Raw genomic sequence first — 22,030 nt, forward strand, 5'->3', positions numbered from 1 at the left:
TATACCTGTCTAGTAGTCTCTTAAACTTCACTAGTATATCTGCCTCCACCACTGACTCAGGCAGTGTATTCCACACACCAACCACTCTCTGAGTAAAAAACCTTCCTCTAATATCCCCCTTGAACTTCCCACCCCTTACCTTAAAGCCATGTCCTCTTGTATTGAGCAGTGGTGCCCTGGGGAAGAGGCGCTGGCTATCCACTCTGTCTATTCCTCTTAATATCTTGTACACCTCTATCATGTCTCCTCTCATCCTCCTTCTCTCCAAAGAGTAAAGCCCTAACTACCTTAATCTCTGATCATAATGCATACTCTCTAAACCAGGCAACATCCTGGTAAATTTCCTCTGTTTCCTTCCCAATGCTTCCACATCCTTCCTATAGTGAGGTGACCAGAACTGGACACAGTACTCCAAGTGTGGCCTAACCAGAGTTTTACAGAGCTGCATCATTACATCGCGACTCATAAACTCTAACCCTCGACTTATGAAAGCTAACACCCCATAAGCTTTCTTAACTACCCTATCTACCTGTGAGGCAACTTTCCGGATCTGTGGACATGTACCCCCAGATCCCTCTGCTCCCCCACACTACCAAATACCCTGCCATTTACTTTGTACTCTGCCTTGGAGTTTGTCTCTCCAAACTGTACCATCTCATACTTCTCCAGGTTGAACGCTATCTGCCACTTCTCAGCCCACTTCTGCATCCTATCAATGTCTCTCTACAATCTTCGACAATCCTCTACACTATCTACACCACCACCAACCTTTGTGTCGTCTGCAAACTTGCCAACCCACCCTTCTACCCCCACATCCAGGTCGTTAATAAAAAAAATCATGAAAAGTAGGGATCCCGGAACAGATCCTTGTGGGACACCACTAGTCACAACCCTCCAATCCGAATGTACTCCCTCCACCATGACCCTCTGCCTTCTGCAGGCAAGCCAATTCTGAATCCACCTGGCCAAACTTCCCCGGATCCCATGCCTTCCGACTTTCTGAATAAGCCTACTATGTGGAACTTGTCAAATGCCTTACTAAAATCCATATAGATCACATCCACTGCACTACCCTTATCTATAAGCCTACTCACCTCTTCAAAGAACTCTATCAGGCTTGTTAGACATGATCTGCCCTTCACAAAGCCATGCTGACTGTCCCTGATCAGACCATGATTCTCTAAATGCCCATAGGTCCTTTTCTAAGACTCTTTTCCAACAGCTTTCCCACCACAGACGTAAGGCTCACTGGTCTATAATTACCCGGACTATCCCTACTACCTTTTTTGAACAAGGGGACAACATTCGCCTCCCTCCAATCCTCCGGTACCATTCCCGTGGACAACGAGGACATAAATTGATGTCTATATCACTCCTGTCATCCTTTTGTTCTTCACATAATTGAAGAATGCCTTGGGGTTTTCCTTTACCCTACTCGCCAAGGCCTTCTCATACCCTCTTCTTGCTCTTGTCAGCCTCTTCTTTAGCTCCTTTCTTGCTACCCTATATTCCTCAATAGACCCACCAGTTCCTTGCTTTCTAAACATCATGTATGCTGCCTTCTTCCACCTGACTAGATTTTCCACCTCACTTGTCACCCATGGTTCCTTCACTCTACCATTCTTTATCTTCCTCACCGGGACAAATTTATCCCTAACATCCTGCAAGAGATCCCTAAACATCGACCACATGTCCACCGTACATTTCCCAGCAAAGACATCATCCCAATTCACACCCGCAAGTTCTAGCTTTATAGCCTCATAATTTGCCCTTCCCCAATTAAAAATTTTCCTGTCCTCTCTGATTCTATCCTTTTCCATGATAATGCTAAAGGCCAGGGAGCGGTGGTCACTGTCCCCCAGATGCTCACCCACTGAGAGATCTGTGATCTGATCCAGATCGTTACCTAATACTAGATCTAGTATGGCATTCCCTCAGTCGGCCTGTCAACATACCGTGACAGGAATCCGTCCTGGACACACTTAACAAACTCTGCCCCGTCGAAACCCTTGGAACTAATCAGGTGCCAATCAATATTAGGGAAGTTAAAGTCACCCATGATAACAACCCTGTTATTTTTGCACCTTTCCAAAATCTGCCTCCCAATCTGCTCCTCGGTATCTCTGCTGCTACCAGGGGGCCTATAGAACACCCCCAATAGAGTAACTGCTCCCTTCCTGTTCCTGACTTCCATCCATATTGACTCAAAAGAGGATCCTGCTGCATTACCCACCCTTTCTGTAGCTGTAATAGTATCCCTGACCAGTAATGCTACCCCTCCTCCCCTTCCCCCCCCCAACCCTTTTAAAGCACTGAAATCCAGGAATATTGAGAATCCATTCCTGCCCTGGTGCCAGCCAAGTCTCTGTAATGGCCACTACATCGTAATTCCATGTATATATCCAAGCTCTCAGATCATCACCTTTGCTCCTGATGCTTCTTGCATTGAAGTACACGCACTTTAGCCCTTCTACCTTACTACCTTTACACCCTTTATTCTGCTTCTCTTTCCTCAAAGCCTCTCTATGTGTTAAATCTGGCTTTACTCCATGCACTTCTTTCACTGCTCTATCGCCCCAGGTCCCATCTCCCTAGGTCCCATCTCCCTTGCAAATTAGCTTAAACCCTCCCGAACCATGCTAGCAAACCTACCTGCAAGGATATTGCTCCCCCTCAAGTTCAGGTGCAACCCATCCAATCTGTACAGGTCTCAACTTCCCCAGAAGAGATCCTAATGATCCAAAAATCTAAAACCCTGCCCCCTGCACCAAATCCTCAGCCACGCATTCAACTGCCATCTCCTCCAATTCTTACCGTCATGATACATATCCCACCATTCCTTGTATAATTCATGTCACTGTTTAAAAGCATGGCCTCTGTCTATATTTCTAGCTGCCTCAGTAAAGCAGCTAATATAATAAAAGATCCCACCCAGCTTAGACATTCTCACTTCCCTCTCCCACTGGACAGAAGATACAAAAGCCCGAAAGCACATTCTACCAGGCTCAAGGACAGCTTCTACTCCACTGTTACAAAGCTATTGAATGGTGCCTCTGTGCGTTAGATTTGCATATTGTTTGCACAATTCTATTATATTTCCTTATTTTCTTTTTAATTCCTGCAAAAAAATGAATCTCACGGTAGTACAGTAGATTCTGGTTAATTGGGACACATTGGGACCCAGTACATTTTGGCCCAATTAAGCGGTGCCCCAGTTAGCCAAGGCTTCATGGAAATAGTTAAAAAGGTATAAAAAAGTAATAAAAGGTGTATTTAAATGAAATGCAGAACAGATTAGAATAATATCAATACTACTACAGTATTATAAAACTGAGTATTACTTCCTGCTGTGTACTTTTGATTGGCTGTAAATAAACAAAATCAGCAGACACTTAGTGCATATAACGGACTGCCTTCATACAATGCTGTTGATGATTACATCCTCCAAATCTTCATTTTCATTGTAACATTCAAGATGATTGTCGATACCTTCACGTTCTTCATAGATCCTTAATTGCTAAAGTAGTGAAACCATATACAACATGGCACATCATGATGATGATGATGGTGCTACATGGGCATATTCAGGAAGCTATGGATTTGGACCTCAAGATCTTTGATTATTGGGCGCTTCACCTTGAATGTGCTTTCACTCTGTCCATTATTCCTGTGGAGATGAGGTTGCTTCATTTTCATTGAAAGAGGATCCCACATATCCTGTGGAATAGAATCCTCTTTTCTTCCTGGAAAAGGACTGTCCCATTCTATGTGAAGAGCATTCTGGAAGCTTGCATCCCCAACTGGTATGGAGGCTCCAATGCAGAGTATCAGAAGAAGCTACAGAGGGTTGAGACTCAACAAGCTCAATCTTGGGCACCAGCCTCTCCGCCATCATGAGGAAATCTGCAGATGCTGCAACTTCAAGCAACGCACATAAAAGTTGCTGGTGAATGCAGCAGGCCAGGCAGCATCTCTAGGAAGAGGTACAGTCGACGTTTCGGGCCGAGACCCTGAGGGGTCTGCGTTCACCAGCAACTTTTATATGTCTCCACCATCAGTCTGATTCTGAAGAACATCTTCAAAAGGCAGCATCCGTGATTAGGCACACCCATTGCACAAGATGTGCCCACTTCTCATTACTACCATCTGGAAGGTGGCACAGGAGCCTGAAGATACACACTAATTATTTTAAGAACAACCTTTTCTCATTCGCCATCAGATTTCTGAACAGTCCATGAAATCTACCTCACTATTCATCCGTTATGTGCTGTGTTGTATGACACGAGTGATCATGGTTTTTCTACAGAAGCGGTTTGCCATTGCCTTCTTCTGGGGAGTGTCTTTACAATACAGGTGACTCCAGCCATTATCAATATTCTTCAGAGATTGTCCGCCTGGCGTCAGTGGTTGCATAACCAGAACATGCGATGTGCACCAGCTCCTGTAATGCAACCACACTATTGTGCCCCTTTTTGTATTTCTTAATTTTCACATATTTCTTATTGTAACTTAAGAGTATTTTTCGAGAATGATCCTGGGATGAAAGGGTTAGTGCATGAGAACTGTTTGGTAGCTCTGGGTCTGTATGTACTTGCTGGAGTTTAGAGAACAAGGGGAATCCCTTTGAAACCTATCAAATATTGCAAGGCCTACATAGAGTGGACATGGAGAGCATTTTCCTGTAGTCTAGTGAGGCACAGCCTCAGGATAGAAGGGCATCCCTTTAGAACAGAGACGAAGAGGAATTTCTTTAGACAAAGGGTGGTGTATCTGTGGAATTCATTGCCAAGTCACTGTGTATACTTAAAGAGGAAGTTGATAGATCCTTGATTAGTCAGGGCATCAAAGGTTACGGGGAGAAGGCAGGAGAATGGAGTTGTGAGTGATAATAAATCAGGCATGATGGAATGATGGAGCAGACTCGATGGGCCAAATGGTCTAATTCTGCTCCGTCTATACTGGTGATGAGGTAAATATTTTATTCACAGAAAGTCATTGATCTTTGGACCTTTCTCCTTGGAAAACAGTCTTTGATTATTCTTATAGATCACAATAAATCCGATCTTCCTGCTACATTGACCCTTTCCAGTTTGCTGATTTCTCAGGTCAGTCTACTGATGATGTCATATCCTCTGCCCTCCACTGCATACTGTCCCATCTGGAAAATGATGCCTCATATGCCAGAATGCTGTTTATCAGCTTCAGCTCGGTGTTTAATGTGATCATCCCTCAGAAGCTGGTGAGTGAACTGTTCTCATTAAGTCTCAACACCTTCCTCTGCAACTTGATCTTGGACTTCTTGACAGAAAGACCTCAGTCGGTCCACATTGTCAAAAACATCTCTAGCTTCATCACGCTGAGCACCAGCATGCCTTGGCTGTGTGTCCACACTGCTGGCAATGACTGTACGGCTAGATACAGCTCAAACCATCAGGTTTGCTGATGACACAGCAGTGGTTGGACTCATCAACAACAAGATAGCGTACAGTGAGGAGGCAAATCGGCTGGTAGAATGGTGAGAACCCAACAACTTGAGCTTCAATGCAGCAAGTCTGAATGTGAGCTTTAGGGTGACCACTCCTCAGTGTACATACAGTACACCACTCTTCTGTAGAGAGAGTCAGGAGATCACGTTTCTGAGAGTACACATAATGGATGTCTCACCTGGTTCCTCAGCACCACCTCTTTGGTTAAGAAAGCACAGCAGTATCTCTACTTGCTGAGGAGATTGAGGTGAGTGAGGTTCCCCCACCCATCCTAACCATTTTTTTACAGGAGCACCAGTGAGAGTGTCCTGACCAGTCGCATCACCTTCTGGTGTGGGAGTTGTGAGGCATCTGACCATGACACTCTATAAAGGTTTGCAAGGACCGCTGAGAGGACCATCTAAGTAGTCCTCACAATATTTCTCATGCAACCATCTGAGATCAGAATTGTGGCATTTGCAGGACCCTGTCAAGGATCCCTGCCATCCATCCCACAATCTCTTTGGTCACCTACCGACAGGCAGGAGGTTCTGTAGCATTAGGACAGGGACTGTTAGGATGGGAAACAGCTTCTTTCTCTCCCTGCCCCCCCCCCCAAGACTGTGTGAATACAGAACTCCCTGCCACCTCCCAGGTGTCATCACATATGAACACCATTAGTGTTATATTGTTTACTTTTTAACTTGTGTTATAAGTACCTTATGTTAAATGTCAATCTTCTGCAACATATTTTATTATTTATTAATTTATTTGCAGTAATATTACTTTGTGTGTTCAGCGTGCGAGTTTTCTGTACTGTGTTTTACATCGTGGTCCAGAGGAATATTGTTTCATTTGTGGTATACGTTTATATGATTGACTAACAGTAAATTTGAAGTTGAGCTTAGCACAGAGGTACATAGACAAAATGCTGGAAGAACTCAGCAGGTCAGGCAGTATCTATGTAAATGAATAAATAGTCAACATTTTGTGCCAAGATCCTTCATCAGGAGTTCCTCCAGCATTTTGTGTGGAGCTCCTGGTTTGGAAACACTAATGCCCTTGAATAGTAAATCCACATAAAATAGTGGATATAGCCCAGTCCATCATGGGTAAAGACCTCCCCACCATTCAGCACATCTACATGGAGCAAGAAAGCAACATCCATCATCAGGGCCCACCATCCAGGTCGTGCATTTTTCTCACTGCTGCCATCAGGAAAAAGGTACAGGAGCCTTGGGACCCACACCACCAGATTCTGGAACAGTTACTACCCCTCAAACATCAGGCTCTTGAACCAAAGGGTATAATTTCACTCAACTTCACTTGCCCCATTATTGTACTGTTCCCACAACCAATGGACGCACTTTCAAGGACTCTTCATCTCATGTTCTTGATACTGCTTATTTATTATTATTATTTCTTTCTTTTTGTATTTGCAGTTTGTTGTCTTCTGCATTCTGGTTGAACATCCAAGGTGGCATGGTCTTTCATTGATTCTGTTATGGTTACTATTCTATACATTTATTGAGTATGCCCACAAGAAAATGAACTTCAGGGTTGTATATGGTGACATATATGTATTTTAATAACAAAATTTACTTTGATCTTTGAACTTTGTGTTACTCTGGGTTTCCAGCATCTGCAGAATCTCTTCTATTTAACAAAGTTAGATGGATTTTTGACAGAGAAGAAATTGGAAGTTTATTGTGAGTAGAGAGGAAGCGGAGGTTACAATCCAATAAATAATACTGTAGCAAATGGCAAATCTGAGTGGCGTACTAATTCATATATTCCTATGTACTTTTACAAATACGGTTATCATTGTACGAACACTAATGTGGTAGTCAGTTTGTCCAGACAGAGCTCCCAGCCACAGTAACACAATAAAGGACTCCCATGGTATTAGAGATAAATCATCAAAATTCCAACCTCAATATCCAACCGAGTCCCCCAATTGGACTCTAATCTCTTACCCCCAGCTATTTGTTATTCTCTGCACAAATCCCTGAACCTGGTGATTAGATTCTAGCCTGTAACTCACTTCTGGGTATCACTTGCTCTATGTCATACTCCAAAATCTTCTATTAAATCCCAGTCTGTAACTCATTCCCATGTATCTAGTATTCTAAATATAAATAATGAAACACCTTGATTATATTCTAAGCTCTACAAACCATGAACTTTATCTCATAAAAACTAAACCTTTGCTTATTCCACTCCATCGAAGTTGAATGACCTGCAGAGTTCCTCCAGAATTTTAAAAATTTATTTATTGGGATACAGTGCAGAATAGACCCTTCCGGCCCTGTGGGCCTCACCACCCAGCAACCCCTGATTTAACCCCAGCCTAAACACAGGCCAATTTACAATGACAATTAAACTACCAACAGCTACATTTTTGGACTATGGGAGGAAACCGAAGAATCCAGAGGAAACCCACGCGGTCACGGGGAGAATGTACAAACTCTTTTACAGACAGCGGTGGGAATTGAATCTGAGTCACCGGTACAGCGAAGCGCTGTGCTAACCACCACGCTACCAATGCCGCCACAGATTTGCGTGTTGCTCACCTTTCGCACCACTTATTTATTTTTATATATTTCTTATTGCAACTTTAGTTGTTTTTTAACGTAGGGCATATACTGCTGCTGCAAAATTACAAAGTTCACAACTTATGCCAGTGATTAAAAATCCTGATTCCGAATTCTGATATTTTGTATATTGTTAAATTGCTTTATTATTGTCATATGTACAGTGAAAAATTGTGTTTTACAAGCTATCCATTCAGATAATTTCATCACATTCATACATCTATAGAGCACAAGGGAAAGGCAATGACAGATTACAGAATAAGGTGTTACAATTACAGAGGAACTATAGTGCAGGTGAATAATAACGTGCAGGGACCATGAAGCCTTATAGTTGCAGTTTGATGTCTTTTGCAGACTGGTTGAATGCCCTGGTTGGAGCAGTCTTTCATTGATTCTATTATGGTTATTATTCTATTATGGATTTACTGGGCATGTCCACAAGAAAATGAATCTTGTGGCTGTATATGGTGACATATATCTACTTTGATAGTAAATTTACTTTGAACTTTGTCTACCTGCACTGCATTCTCTAACTGTAACTTATATTCCGCACTTGGCCCAAAAGTAAACTATTTATCAGTGGATGCTGCCTGACCTGCTGCATTCCTTCAGCACTTTGTGTATATGTGCTGCTCAGGATTTCCAGCATCTGCAGAATCTTTTCAGCATACTCCATGTTGTGAAATTCGGTGTTTTGCTGCAGCAGCCGTACTTGCAATGCATAGTAAAGTAAAGGCATCCGTTAGTCTTGCGAGACCATGGATCTGCGCCTGGAAAGTCTTCACTTTCCAGGGCGCAGGCCTGGGCAAGGTTGTATGGAAGACCAGCAGTTGCCCATGCTGCAAGTCTCCCCTCTCCATGACACCAATGTTGTCCAAGGGAAGGGCATTAGGGCCCATACAGCTTGGCACCAGTGTCGTCGCAGAGCACTGTGTGATTAAGTGTCTTGCTCAAGGACACAATACGTTCCCTCGGCTGGGGCTCGAACTCACAACCTTCAGGTCACTAGTCCAATGCCTTAACCACTTGGCCACGTGCCCACATAGTAATGAAGACTATAAATTACAGTAAGTAATATAAATTATAAATTAAATAAGTAGTGCAAAAAGAGAGGGAAAAGTACTGACCAATTGTTCATGGATTCATTCTTCATAGGAAGAAGCTGTTCCTGAAATGTTGGGTGTCTGTCTTCAGGCTCCTGGAACTCCTCCTTAATGGCAGCAATGAGAAGAGGACATGTCCTGAGTGTTGGGGTCCTTCGTGATGGACGCTGCCTTTTTGAGGCATCAGATTTTGAAGGTGTCCTGGATTCTGGGGAGAGTACTGCCCATGATGGAGCTGGCTGGCTTACAACTTCCTGCGGCTTTTTTTCACAACACATGGCAGTGATAATAAACCTGATTTTGATTTTGATTCTGATTTCTGTGCAGTGTCCCCTGCTCTCATACCAGACGGTGGTATGATTCTGCATTCTGTTATCTATTTCCATCGTTCTACTTCAATGCACTCTGTAATGAATTTATCTCTAATGCCATGTGCAATACAGGTTTTTCACTCTGCCTTGATACATATGATGATAAGGGTAAACTCATTTACTGATTTGCCATTGAAAATTTCTCCTTAACGTAATCTATGGGCAGCACAGGTGGGCTTTTCTTTACAGCACTATCTGCAAGACTGGGTTCATTTCCCGCCAGAGTAAGGAGCTTGGACATTCTCCTTGTGGCCGTGGGGGCTTCCTCCAGGTGCTCTGGTTTCCAAAAATGTACAGAAACAGAATCAGGTTTAATATTACCGACATAACTTTGTGAAATTTGTTAACTTTACAATGCAATACGTAACAATAGAGAAAAACTGAATTGCAGTTAAGTACAGATATTAAATAATTAAGTAGTGCAAAAGAATAGAAATTAAAAAAGTAGTGAGGTGGTGTTCATGAGTTCAATGTCCGTTCAGAAATCAGATGGCAGAGGGGAAGAAGCTGTTCCTGAATCATTAAGTGCCTTCAGGCTTCTGTACCTTGTGGTAAACCGTATATATGTTGTAACTGGGTTACCTGTCTGGACACGCCCCTCTGCTGACTGCCGCTGTGGCTCCTGCCACAGATTTATGTATAAAGGTGATTTCGCCTTGCCCCTCCCCCTCAGTCTGGGGGCAGACACTCAGCATGGAGGTTGTATTGTACAGCGAATAAAAGCCTTTCAGTGTTTTACCCAACTTCAGTCTTTTGGAGTTATTGAAGGTGCTTCATACCTCTTTCCTGATGGTGGCAAAGAGAACAGGGCATGACCTGGGCGATGGGGGTCCTTAATGATGGATGTCGCCTTTTTGAAGCATCATATTTTGAAGGTGTCCTGGATTCTGGGGAGGCTAGTGCCCATGAGGGAGCTGGCTGAGTTTACAACTTTCTGCAACTTAATTTGATCCTGTGCAGTAAACCCCGCCCCACCCCCGCAATAAAGGTATTAACCCCAGGTAGGGTTAATAAGTTGTGGGCATCCCTATGTTGGTGCTGAAAGTGCGGTAACACTTGTGGGCTGCCATTTGCACGATCACACTGAGTTGATTTGTTGCAAACAATACATTTTGTGTGTTTCGATGTACATGTGACAAATAAAGCTGATCCATAATCTTATTTTATCCAGGAACCATTCTTTCTACCTTTGCACTTTAACCCTTCACCTACACTGGATATTCTTTGAAAATGCAATATTATTATCTGTATTCTGCTGATCTTTTCCTCATTCTAGTTCGATGTATGGAATGATCTGATGATATGAAAGCTTATCACTGTACGTCAGGGCATATGACAATCATAAACCAATAACCATTTACCAAATCAGCATAAGTAATCTGCAGTATTACTTGGATTTATCACAGGTGTCCTGAACAACGTTACTGGTGGGGGAGCACATCATAAATACAAGAGATTTTGCAGATGCTGAAAATCCAGGGTACACACAGGCAGCATCTATAGAAATGAATAAATCATTGACGCTTCAGGCTGAGACCCCCGATCAGGGCTCATTAGCACAGTGGTGTAACACTATCAAAGCACCAGCCGTCACCGATTGGGATTCAATTCCAGCCATTGTCTGTAAGGAGTTTGTACATTTTCCCAGTGACTGCGTGATAACTTGCACGTGTTCCTTAATCGCACTTTATTTACTTGTGCACAAGGAGAACAGCTCGGCCCCTGTCACCAAATTGTTCTGAAGAGTGGATAGCCAGCGCCTTTTTCCCAGGGCACCACTGCTCAATACAAGAGGACATGGCTTTAAGGTAAGGGGTGGGAAGTTCAAGGGGGATATTAGAGGAAGGTTTTTTACTCAGAGAGTGGTTGGTGTGTGGAATACACTGCCTGAGTCAGTGGTGGAGGCAGATACACTAGTGAAATTTAAGAGACTACTAGACAGAAATATGGAGGAATTTAAGGTGAGGGCTTATATGGGAGGCAGGGTTTAAGGGTCAACACAACACTGTGGGCCAAAGGGCCTGTACTGTGCTGTACTATTCTATGTTTTATGTTTGAACAAGGAAATTAAACAAAAAAATGACTAGTTAGATACAGATGTTATTCCAACAGAAACTTTGTGCACATCTGAATTTCATCACTTGCATACCAACCATAATACATATTTCAGGTTTTCAGAAGCCTGAAAACACCACTCAACATTTCAGGAAAAGCTTCTTCCACGCCACTGTCAGATTTATGACTGGACCATGAGCCCATAAACACTACCTCACTTTTTTTTTTGCACTCTTTTTGCACTGCTTATTTAATTTGATAATATATTTCTTATTGTAACTTATAGTTTTTTTTATTATGTATTGCATTGTACTGCTGTCACAAAAGAACAAATTTCACAATATATGCCTGATTCTAATTCTATTAATAACCAATACTTGAGCATCAGCAAAATAACTGTCCAATAGTTAGTGTGTGCTATGCATTATTTGATTGCATCTTTATCTTATCTTGGTCTGTTTGGTGACTTTGTTTCTCAGGCTTGAACAGAGAATTAGGGTTTGAAGGGCCATGTTCAGCTTGGGCGACTCACACCATCTCTGTCAGCTTATCACCTTCACTGTTGCCTTAGTGATCTTCCACACTTAGAAAAGGCTGTACAAAATGTCTTCAGGCAAGAGATCAATAAGATTGAAAGAGTGCAGAGAAAATTTACAAGGATGTTGCCAGGACTTGAGGTCACGAGTTATGAACAGGTTTGGACTTTATTCCCTGGAGCGATGGAGAAAGAGGGGAGATGTGATAGAGGGATACAAATTACAAGGGGGATAGATAGGGTAATGCAAGCTTTTTCCACTGAGGTTGAGTGGGACTAGAACTAGAGGTCATGGGTTAAGGGTGAAAGGTAAAATATTTAAAAACAAACTGAGGAGGAACTTCTTCACTCAGAAGGTGGTGAGAATGTGGAACAAACTGCCAGCGGAAGTGGTAGATGTGGGGGCAACTGCAATATTTAAGAGAAATTTGGATAGGCACATGAATGGGAGGGGTATGGAGGGATATGGTCTGGGTACAGTTTGCTGGGACTAGGCAGATTTATTTAGGCTAAAGGGCACTGTTTATGTTCTATGACTCCGTGACACTGTTCTGTTACCACACTATTTAAAACCTTTCCTTTCTGCAACTTCCACACTCACACTGGATGTCAGGTTCTTGGAAGTGTTGAAGAGAGAGAGACCTGGAGGTACAAGAAAACAGTTCCCTAAAAGTGGAGGGACAGGTAAGCAAGGTGGTGAAGAAGGCATCTGGCACATACCCTTCGTCAGACATGGCACTGAATGCAAAAGTTGGCATGTTATTCTATCATTGAGACCACACTTAGAAATTGTGTGCAGTTCTGCTCACAATACTACAGGAAGGATGTGCAGAAAAGATTTACAAAGATATTGCCAAGAGTGGAGAGATTGAGTTACAAGAAGAGACAGGAGAAACCGGATTGCTTTCTCTTGAGTGAAGGAGGCTGAGTGGTGAACTTATAGAGGTTTATACATACAGCCCAGAGCATCACAGGCAAAGCCCTTGCCAGCGTTGAGCGCTGCCACAAGAAAGCAGCATCAATCATCAGGGACCCCCACCATCCACACCATTTTCTTTTTCCGCTGCTGCCATTAGGAAGGAGGTACAGGAGCCTTCGGTTCCACAACACCAGGTTATTACCCTTCAATCATCAGGCTCTTGAACCATTGTGGATAACTCCACTCACCTCAACTCTGAGCTGATTCCACAACCTATGGATTCACTTTCACATGTTCTCAGTATTATTTATTTATTTACTATTATTTGTATTTGCACAGATTGTCTTATTTTGCACATTGATTGTTCAACAGTATTTGTTTGTATGTATAAATCCATTGATTCTGTGTTGTATTTCTTTGTTCCACAGTAAATGTCTGCAAAAAGATGAATCTCAGCATTGTATATGGTGACAAATGTAATTTGATAATGAATTTACTTAGAATTTTGAAATCATAGAAGGCATAGATGAGGTGGATTTTCACACAGTTATTCCCAAGGCTAGGGGAGTCTAAATCTAGAGGATGTAGTTTTAAGGTGGGAGACGAAAGATTTAAAGAGGCAACATTTTCACACAGAGAATGGTGGGTATATTGGATGAGCTGCTAGAGGAGGTGGTAGGAGTTACAATGTTTAACAGATCAGAGCATCAACACCCTCCTCACACTTTATATCAACTCGTCAATCTTCACAGCATGCCACTCAGGGATATGTGCTAATATCATTTTTGACTGTGTGCGCTGGATTGTAACTACACAAGATCATAAGACCTGGGAGTAGAATTAGACCCATTTGGCCCAGTAAGTCTACTCTGCCATTCGGTCATGGCTGATTTATTATCCCTCCCAATCCCATTCTCCAGCCTGCTTCCTGTAATCTCTGATGCCTGATTAATCATGAACCTATCAACCTCTATTTTAAATATATCCAATGATGTGGCCTCCACAGCTGTCTGTGACAATGAATTCCACAGATTCACCACGCTCTGGCTAAAGAATTCCTCCTCATCTCTGCTCTAAATGGACGTCCCTCTACTCCAAGTCTGTGCCCAAACTCGTCCACGGAAACATCCTCTTCACGTCCACTCTATCTAGACCTTTCAATATTTCATAAGTTTCAACAAGATTCACCCCCTCATTCTTCTAAACTCCAGCAGGTACAGGCCTAATGCCATCAAAGCCTCCTCATTGTTAACTCTTTTAGTCCCTACTCCTCATACTTTATCCCTTTCATTCCCATCACAGTAAGTATGAATAAAAACAATAAGTTGTATACAAACAGAACAAAACAGTGAGAAGGTATTTATAGATTCATGGACAATTCAGAAATCTAACGGCAGAGGAGAAGAAGCTGTCCCTGAGTCACTGAGTGTGGGTCTTCAAGCTCGTATACCTCCACCTCGAGGGTAATAATGAGGTCAGCAATGAGTCAGTATGGAGGGTAACGAGGAGTCAGAATTTAAAATATTCGACTCTTGAAAGAAAGAATAACATACAAGCAACACACACAAAATGCTCGAGGAACTCAGCAGGTCAGGCAGCATCTAATGAAATGAATAAACAGTCAACGTTTCAGGCTGAGACTCTTCTTCAGGACTGGAAAGGAAGGGGGAGGATGCCAGAATAAAAGTGTGGGGGGTAGGGGAAGGAGAATAGCTAGAAGGTGATGGGTGAAGCCAGGTGGTCGGGAAAGGTAAAGGGCTGGAGGGGAAGGAATCTGATTGGAGAGGAGAGTGGACCATGGAAGAATGAGAAATGGTTGGGGGGGGGGGGGAGCAGGAGGACATGATAGGCAGGTGAGAAGAGGTAAGAGGCCAGAATGGGGAATAGTTGAAGAGGGGAAGGGGAGGGAATTTTTTTTACCGGAAGGAGAAATCAATATTCATGTAATCAGGAACATGAGGTGCTGCTCCTCCATGAGAGTGGCCTCATCATGGCACAAGAGGAGGCCATGGACCAACGTGTCTGAATGGGAATGTAAAAAGGAATTGAAATGGTTGGCCACTGGGAAATTCCACTTTTGGCGGATGGAGTAGAGGTGTCGACAAAGCACTCCCTGAATTTACGATGGGTCTCACCAATGTACAGAAGACGGCATCGGCAGCATCGGATACATTAGGCAACCCTTTGTTAAGAAAAAGATATATAAGCTGGAGATTGAAGGAATGAAGCATGTTGATTTCTGAAAGAACACCTCACCACCTGAAATCAGATGGCTATTGTGCTGCTAAATGAGACGTTTTTGATATCTTGAGCCACATCGCTAAATCTGCAGCAGAGGCAGAAATTAAACCACAGGTCAAGTTCAAATTGAGGCTCATCAGTGAGGAGAGATTCTACAGGGGTCTGCAGCTAATCTCAAGGCAAGCGTTTCAGGGGATAGCTGGAGAGGAATTTTCCAAGGGACTGGGAGTCCGAGACTGTAGCTTAACAGATCATGCTTAACTCAAACCGCTTCACACCAAGGGCAGCCTGAATGATGAATGTCCAGCTCTCTCTCTCTGTCTCCACATTTTTCATCTTCCTATTTCCTGCTCTTTAAAAAAATTGCCCCTCTCTCCCCCCGCTCTCCTTTTCTCTTTATTCCACCTCTATTTATCTTCCTCAGTGCAGGGGAGGCACAATGGAGGAGGTGGAGGCAGAACGGCTTGGATAATAGAGGACGACACGAGGACAGAGGTGAGAAATGATCGTGGGATCAGAGCATTATGAAGTGGGATGGGTGAGGGTATGAAATAGTAAAGGGAAGGAGACATTGACGGGCACAGTGCAGCGGTGCTGAACAGAGGTCATTCTGCTGGACACTATCACAGAGTCTTTGAGTTTTATGGCACAAGAACAAGCCCTTCGGCCTGACTCATCCCTGCTATCCACTTTCCCATAGTCCTATTTGCCTGCTTTTGGCTTAGTTCCCTCTAAAGCAGGGGTCCGCAACCTTTTTTATGCCATGGACCTCTACTATTGACCAAGGCGTTCATGGCCCTCAGCTTGGGAATCCCTGCTCTGAACCTTATCCATGTTGCTGTCCAAATACCTTTTAAGTGTTACGGTTTGAGTTTTTCCCATTTTAAATTAATGGTAATTGCCTCTTCGCTTTACGCCATTTCGGCTTACCAACGATTTCATAGGAATGCTCTACCTTAGCGGGGGGAATACGGGACAAGGGCGGTCCCGTATGGGACAAACCAATTTAGCCCAATATACAGGATGTCCCGGCTAATACGGGACAGTTGGCAACCTTAGACCACCGGTGTATTTCCTGGACTGAATTTCTCCTCCATTGGCAATAAGGCCTTCATAGAAGATAGAGAACAGTACAGCATGGTAGAGACCCTTCAGCCCACAATGTTGTGTTAGCAATTGGGAGGAGGTACACAAACTCCAAGACCCAAGCTCAACATTTTAGGAACAGCTTCTTCCCTTCTGCCATCAGATTTCTGAACAGTCCATGAATACTATCTCACTATTCCTCTTCTGCCCAGTGCAAAACTCCTAGGCATCTTAGCTATATATATGTGCCTAAGACTTTTGCTATTGTAGTAATTTTATGTATTGCACTGTACTGCTGCCACAAAAAAAATCATGACATATGTGAGTGATGATAAATCTGATTCTGATATGGGTCTCTATTGTGGACTGAGAGTGGGAAGGGGGCAGGGAGAGGGGAATCATGGTTGGGAAAAGGGGAAGGAGAGGGGAGGAGCACCAGAGACACATTCTGTAATGATCAATAGACTAATTGATTGGAGTCAAATGACCTTGCCTGTGTCTCATGGCTGAGTGTGTCTACACTCACACTACAACCCACCCCTGGCACTTCTTTTCTGCCACCTGACCCACAACCCCCCGCCAAGGCACTCCACCCAACATCCTTTGCTCCCGCCAGATTTACAAACTCACTTTCTGCTCCATGTTATGAGCCCAAGACTTTTGTAAATAATTCATTTTTTTGATCAATACAGAATGTGCCCCTCTGGTGCTTTCCACTCCCTCCCCTCTCCCTCCCCTGTTTCCCCTTTGCCACAAACAGAAAATGCTGAAACTCAGCAAGACAATGCTGGATCCTGATGCTCAATGCACACCTTGTTAATGCAAACATCCAATCAGCCAATCACGTAGCAGCAACTCAATGCATAAAAGCATGGAGGCATGGTCAAGAATGGGCAAGGGAAAGAAAGGTGATCTAAGTGACGCACACAAGATGCTGGGGGAACACAGCAGCCCAGGCAACATCTATGGAGAAAAGTAGAGTCAACATTTCGGCCCGAAACATCAACTGTACTTTTTTTTCCATAGATGCTGCCTGGCCTGCTGAGTTCCCCCAGTATCTTGTGTGTGCTGCTTGGATTTCCAGTATCTGCAGATTTTCTCTTGTTTGTGATCTAAGTGACTTTAACCATGGAACGATTGTTGGTGCCAAACAGGGCAGTTTCAGTATCTCAGAAACTGCTGATCTCCTGGGATTTTCATGCAAAACAGTCTCTAGAGTTTGCAGAGAATGGTGTGAGAAACAAAAAACATTCAGTGAGTGGCAATTCTGTGGGAGAAAATGCCTTGTTAATGGGAGAGGTCAGAGGAGAATGGTCAGACTAGCACAGGCTGACAAGAAGGCGGCAGTAACTTAAATAGCCATGTGTTGTAATTGTGGTGTGCAGAAGAGTGTCTCTGAATGCACAACACATCGAATTTTGAAGTGGATAGGGCTCCAGCTGCAGAAGACTATGAACATACAGAAATACACTCCATGGTCACTTTATTAGGTCCTTTTGATTAAGGATTGTCATAATGTAGTAGTTCAAAGGAATTAAATTGATTATCTCCATTAGAGCATTGAAAACAATTTATTAATAATAAAATAGATCTTGCCATTAACCTTCTTCCAACAGCTCATGTGACAGGAATCAATATGTGACTCAGGCAGACATGGGTGAGTTGAAGTTGGGTCATCGGATTATTACAGGTCTTGGGACATGCCTTTTCCCGTTGAAGAAACTGCACTTAATTAACCAAAGGATCTCTGGCCCAAGCACAATCAGTGTCACAGCAAAGTAGATTTATTTTGGCATAATAAATAACTAATGGGAGAGGTAGGGTGGCGCAATGGCGTAGCGGTTAGAGTAACGCTTTACAATCCTGGCGACCCAGGTTCAATTCCTGCTGCTTGCTGTCTGTAAGGAGTTTGTGTCTTCATCCCATGGCCACGTGGGAGCACGTTCCAGGCACCACTGTGTAAAAAAGCTTGCCTCACGCATTTCTTTGAATTTATCCCTCCCCCAACCTTAAATGCACTTCCTCTAGATTTATTCATATCAACCCTGGGAAGAAGATGTTGCACGGGGCGACTGAGGAGAACCCAAGGGCAGGACACCGGCACGTCGACTGAGTTGGGGATGCTGGCGTAGACGTGAACGTAGAACAACAAACCGGAGGAATCTTGACAAGGAGACGGGATCTACAGGGACTATCTTGAAACTAGAGCAGAACTTGGAACTAAACTTAGAACTAACGGCTCTAATCAGACAAGAGAACGAAGTATTACACAGAATGGACAAACAAACTGGCGACCTGTGTAGTGACGTCATCGTACTTATCTCACAGTCTCTGATGCAAACCAGGCGTACTGTAATTAAGTAACCTAGCAGCAATTGGAAATCTAATGACTGAAATTAGGGCATAATCAGGGAGAAAGGAGCGTTAAAGGGGAACAACCAAACAGAACAGTACTTTAAAAGGGATAGAGAGGGTGGAAAAAGGGGAGGAGGGGTGGCATTACTGGTCAGTGGTATTACAGCTACAGAAAGGGTGGGTAATGCAGCAGGATCCTCTTTTGAGTCAATATGGGTGGAAGTCAGGAACAGGAAGGGAGCAGTTACTCTACTGGGGGTATTCTATAGGCCCCCTGGTAGCAGCAGAGATACTGAGGAGCAGATTGGGAGGCAGATTTTGGAAAGGTACAAAAATTATAGGGATGTTATCATGGGTGACTTGAACTTCCCTAGTATTGATTGGCACCTGATTAGTTCCAAGGGTTTGGATGGGGCAGAGTTTGTTAAGTGTGTCCAGGATGGATTCCTGTCACAGTATGTGGACAGGCCGACCAGGGGGAATGCCATACTAGATCTAGTACTAGGTAATGAACCGGGTCAGGTCACAGATCTCTCAGTGGGTGAGCATCTGGGGGACAGTGACCACCGCTCCCTGGCCTTTAGCATTATCATGGGAAAGGATAGCATCAGAGAGGACAGGAAAATTTTTAATTGGGGAAAGGCAAATTATGAGGCTATAAGGCTAGAACTTGCGGGTGTGAATTGGGATGATGCTTTTGCGGGGAAATGTACTATGGACATGTGGTCGATGTTTAGAGATCTCTTGCGGGGTGTTAGGGATTAATTTGTCCCGGTGAGGAAGATAAAGAACGGTAGGGTGAAGGAACCATGGGTGACAAGTGAGGTGGAAAATCTAGTCAGGTGGAAGAAGGCAGCATACATGAGGTTTAGGAAGCAAGGATCAGATGGGTCTATTGAGGAATATAGGGAAGCAAGAAAGGAGCTTAAGAAGGGGCTGAGAAGAGCAAGAAGGGGGCATGAGAAGGCCTTGGCGAGTAGGGTAAAGGAAAACCCCAAGGCATTCTTCAATTATGTGAAGAAAAAAAAAGGATGACAGGAGTGAAGTAGAACCGATTAGGGATAAAGGTGGGAAGATGTGCCTGGAGGCTGTGGAAGTGAGGGAGGTCCTCAATGAATACTTCTCTTCGGTATTCACCAATGAGGGGGAACTTGATGATGGTGAGGACAATATGAGTGAGGTTGATGTTCCGGAGCATGTTGATATTAAGGGAGAGGAGGTGTTGGAGTTGTTAAAATACATTAGGACAGATAAGTCCTCGGGGCCTGACGGAATATTCCACAGGCTGCTCCACGAGGTGACAGAAGAGATTGCTGAGCCTCTGGCTAGGATCTTTATGTCCTCGTTGTCCACGGGAATGGTACCAGAGGATTTGAGGGAGGCGAATGTTGTCCCCTTGCTCAAAAAAGGTAGTAGGGATAGTCCGAGTAATTATAGACCAGTGAGCCTTACGTCTCTGGTGGGAAAGCTGTTGGAAAAGACTCTTAGAGATAGGATCTACAGGCATTTAGAGAATCATGGTCCGATCAGGACAGTCAGCATGGCTTTGTGAAGGGCAGATCATGTCTAACAAACCTGATAGAGTTCTTTGAAGAGGTGACCAGGCATATAGATGAGGGTAGTGCAGTGGATGTGATCTATATGGATTTTAGTAAGGCATTTGACAAGGTTCCACATGGTAGGCTTATTCAGAAAGTTAGAAGGCATGGGATCCAGGGAAGTTTGGCCAGGTGGATTCAGAATTGGCTTGCCTGCAGAGGCAGAGGGTGGTGGTGGAGGGAGTACATTCAGATTGGAGGATTGTGACTAGTGGTGTCCCACAAGGATCTGTTCTGGGACCTCTACTTTTCGTATTTTTATTAATGACCTGGGTGTTAGGGTAGAAGGGTGGGTTGGCAAGTTTGCAGACAACACAAAGGTTGGCGGTGTTGTAGAGAGTGTAGCGGATTGTCAAAGATTGCAGAGAGACATTGATAGGATGCAGAAGTGGGCTGAGAAGTAGCAGATGGTGTTCAACCCAGAGAAGTGTGAGGTGGTACACTTTGGAAGGACAAACTCCAAGGCAGAGTACTAAGTAAATGGCAGGATACTTGGTAATGTGGAGGAGCAGAGGGATCTCGGGGTACATGTCCACAGATCCCTGAAAGTTGCCTCACAGGTGGATAGGGTAGTTAAGAAAGCTTATGGGGTGTTAGCTTTCATAAGTCGAGGGATAGAGTTTAAGAGTCGTGATGTAATGATGCAGCTCTATAAAACTCTGGTTAGGCCACACTTGGAGTACTGTGTCCAGTTCTGGTCACCTCACTATAGGAAGGATGTGGAAGCATTGGAAAGGGTACAGAGGAGATTTACCAGAATGCTGCCTGGTTTAGAAAGTATGCATTATGATCAGAGATTAAGGGAGCTAGGGCTTTACTCTTTGGAGAGAAGGAGGATGAGAGGAGACATGATAGAGGTGTACAAGATAATAAGAGGAATAGATAGAGTGGATAGCCAGCGCCTCTTCCCCAGGGCAACACTGTTCAATACAAGAGGCTTTAAGGTAAGGTGTGGGAAGTTCAAAGGGGATGTTAGAGGAAGGTTTTTTACTCAGAGAGTGGTTGGTGCGTGGAACGCACTGCCTGAGTCAGTGGTGGAGGCAGATACACTAGTGAAGTTTAAGAGACTACTAGACAGGTATATGGAGGAATTTAAGGTGGGGGCTTATATGGGAGGCAGGGTTTGAGGGTCGGCACAACATTGTGGGCTGAAGGGCCTGTACTGTGCTGTACTATTCTATGTTCTAGAACCATGACAGGAGATACCATCTCTTTACTTGATTTGCATCTTTCGTAATTTTATAAACTTTTATCAAATCTGCCCTGAGCTTCCACAACTCCAGTTAGTTCAAACTCTATAATACAGTTCCAGCACCCTGGAAACAATCATCGAGTGCTCTATGTCTCTATGATTCTTGACTCCTGAGCTCAAAGCCTTGACAATACCGTAAATGTAAGCATGCCATATACCACCTTTAACCATATAACAATTACAGCATGGAAACAGGCCATCACAACCCTTCTAGTCCGTGCCGAACTCTTATTCTGACCTAGTCCCACCGACCTGCACTCAGCCCATAACCCTCCATTCCTTTCCTGTCCATATATCTATCCAATTTAACTTTAAACGATAACATCGAACCTGCCTCAACCACTTCTACTGGAAGCTTGTTCCACACAGCTACCACTCTCTGAGTAAAGAAGTTCCCCCTCATGTTACCCCTAAACTTTTGCCCTTTAACTCTCAACTCATGTCCTCTTGTTTGAA

At 43.8% G+C, this 22,030-nt stretch overlaps 1 protein-coding gene across 7 annotated transcripts in view; it reads right to left on the reverse strand.

Annotated features, from left to right (window-relative positions):
• The window catches only part of robo1 (roundabout, axon guidance receptor, homolog 1 (Drosophila)), a 708,427-nt gene that overhangs the window by 676,142 nt on the left and 10,255 nt on the right, over nucleotides 1-22,030 (reverse strand). Inside the window, exon 2 of one of the 7 annotated variants that reach the window (XM_063050239.1) lies at nucleotides 9,187-9,269. The exons of the other annotated variants lie outside the window; for them this stretch is intronic. The gene's annotated coding sequence lies outside the window, so the exon portion shown is untranslated. The remainder of the gene's footprint in view (nucleotides 1-9,186; nucleotides 9,270-22,030) is intronic. 7 annotated transcript variants of the gene reach the window in all.

Source organism: Mobula hypostoma, chromosome 6 (genome assembly GCF_963921235.1).
Source record: "Mobula hypostoma chromosome 6, sMobHyp1.1, whole genome shotgun sequence".
NCBI classification, from domain to species: Eukaryota; Metazoa; Chordata; class Chondrichthyes; order Myliobatiformes; family Myliobatidae; genus Mobula; species Mobula hypostoma.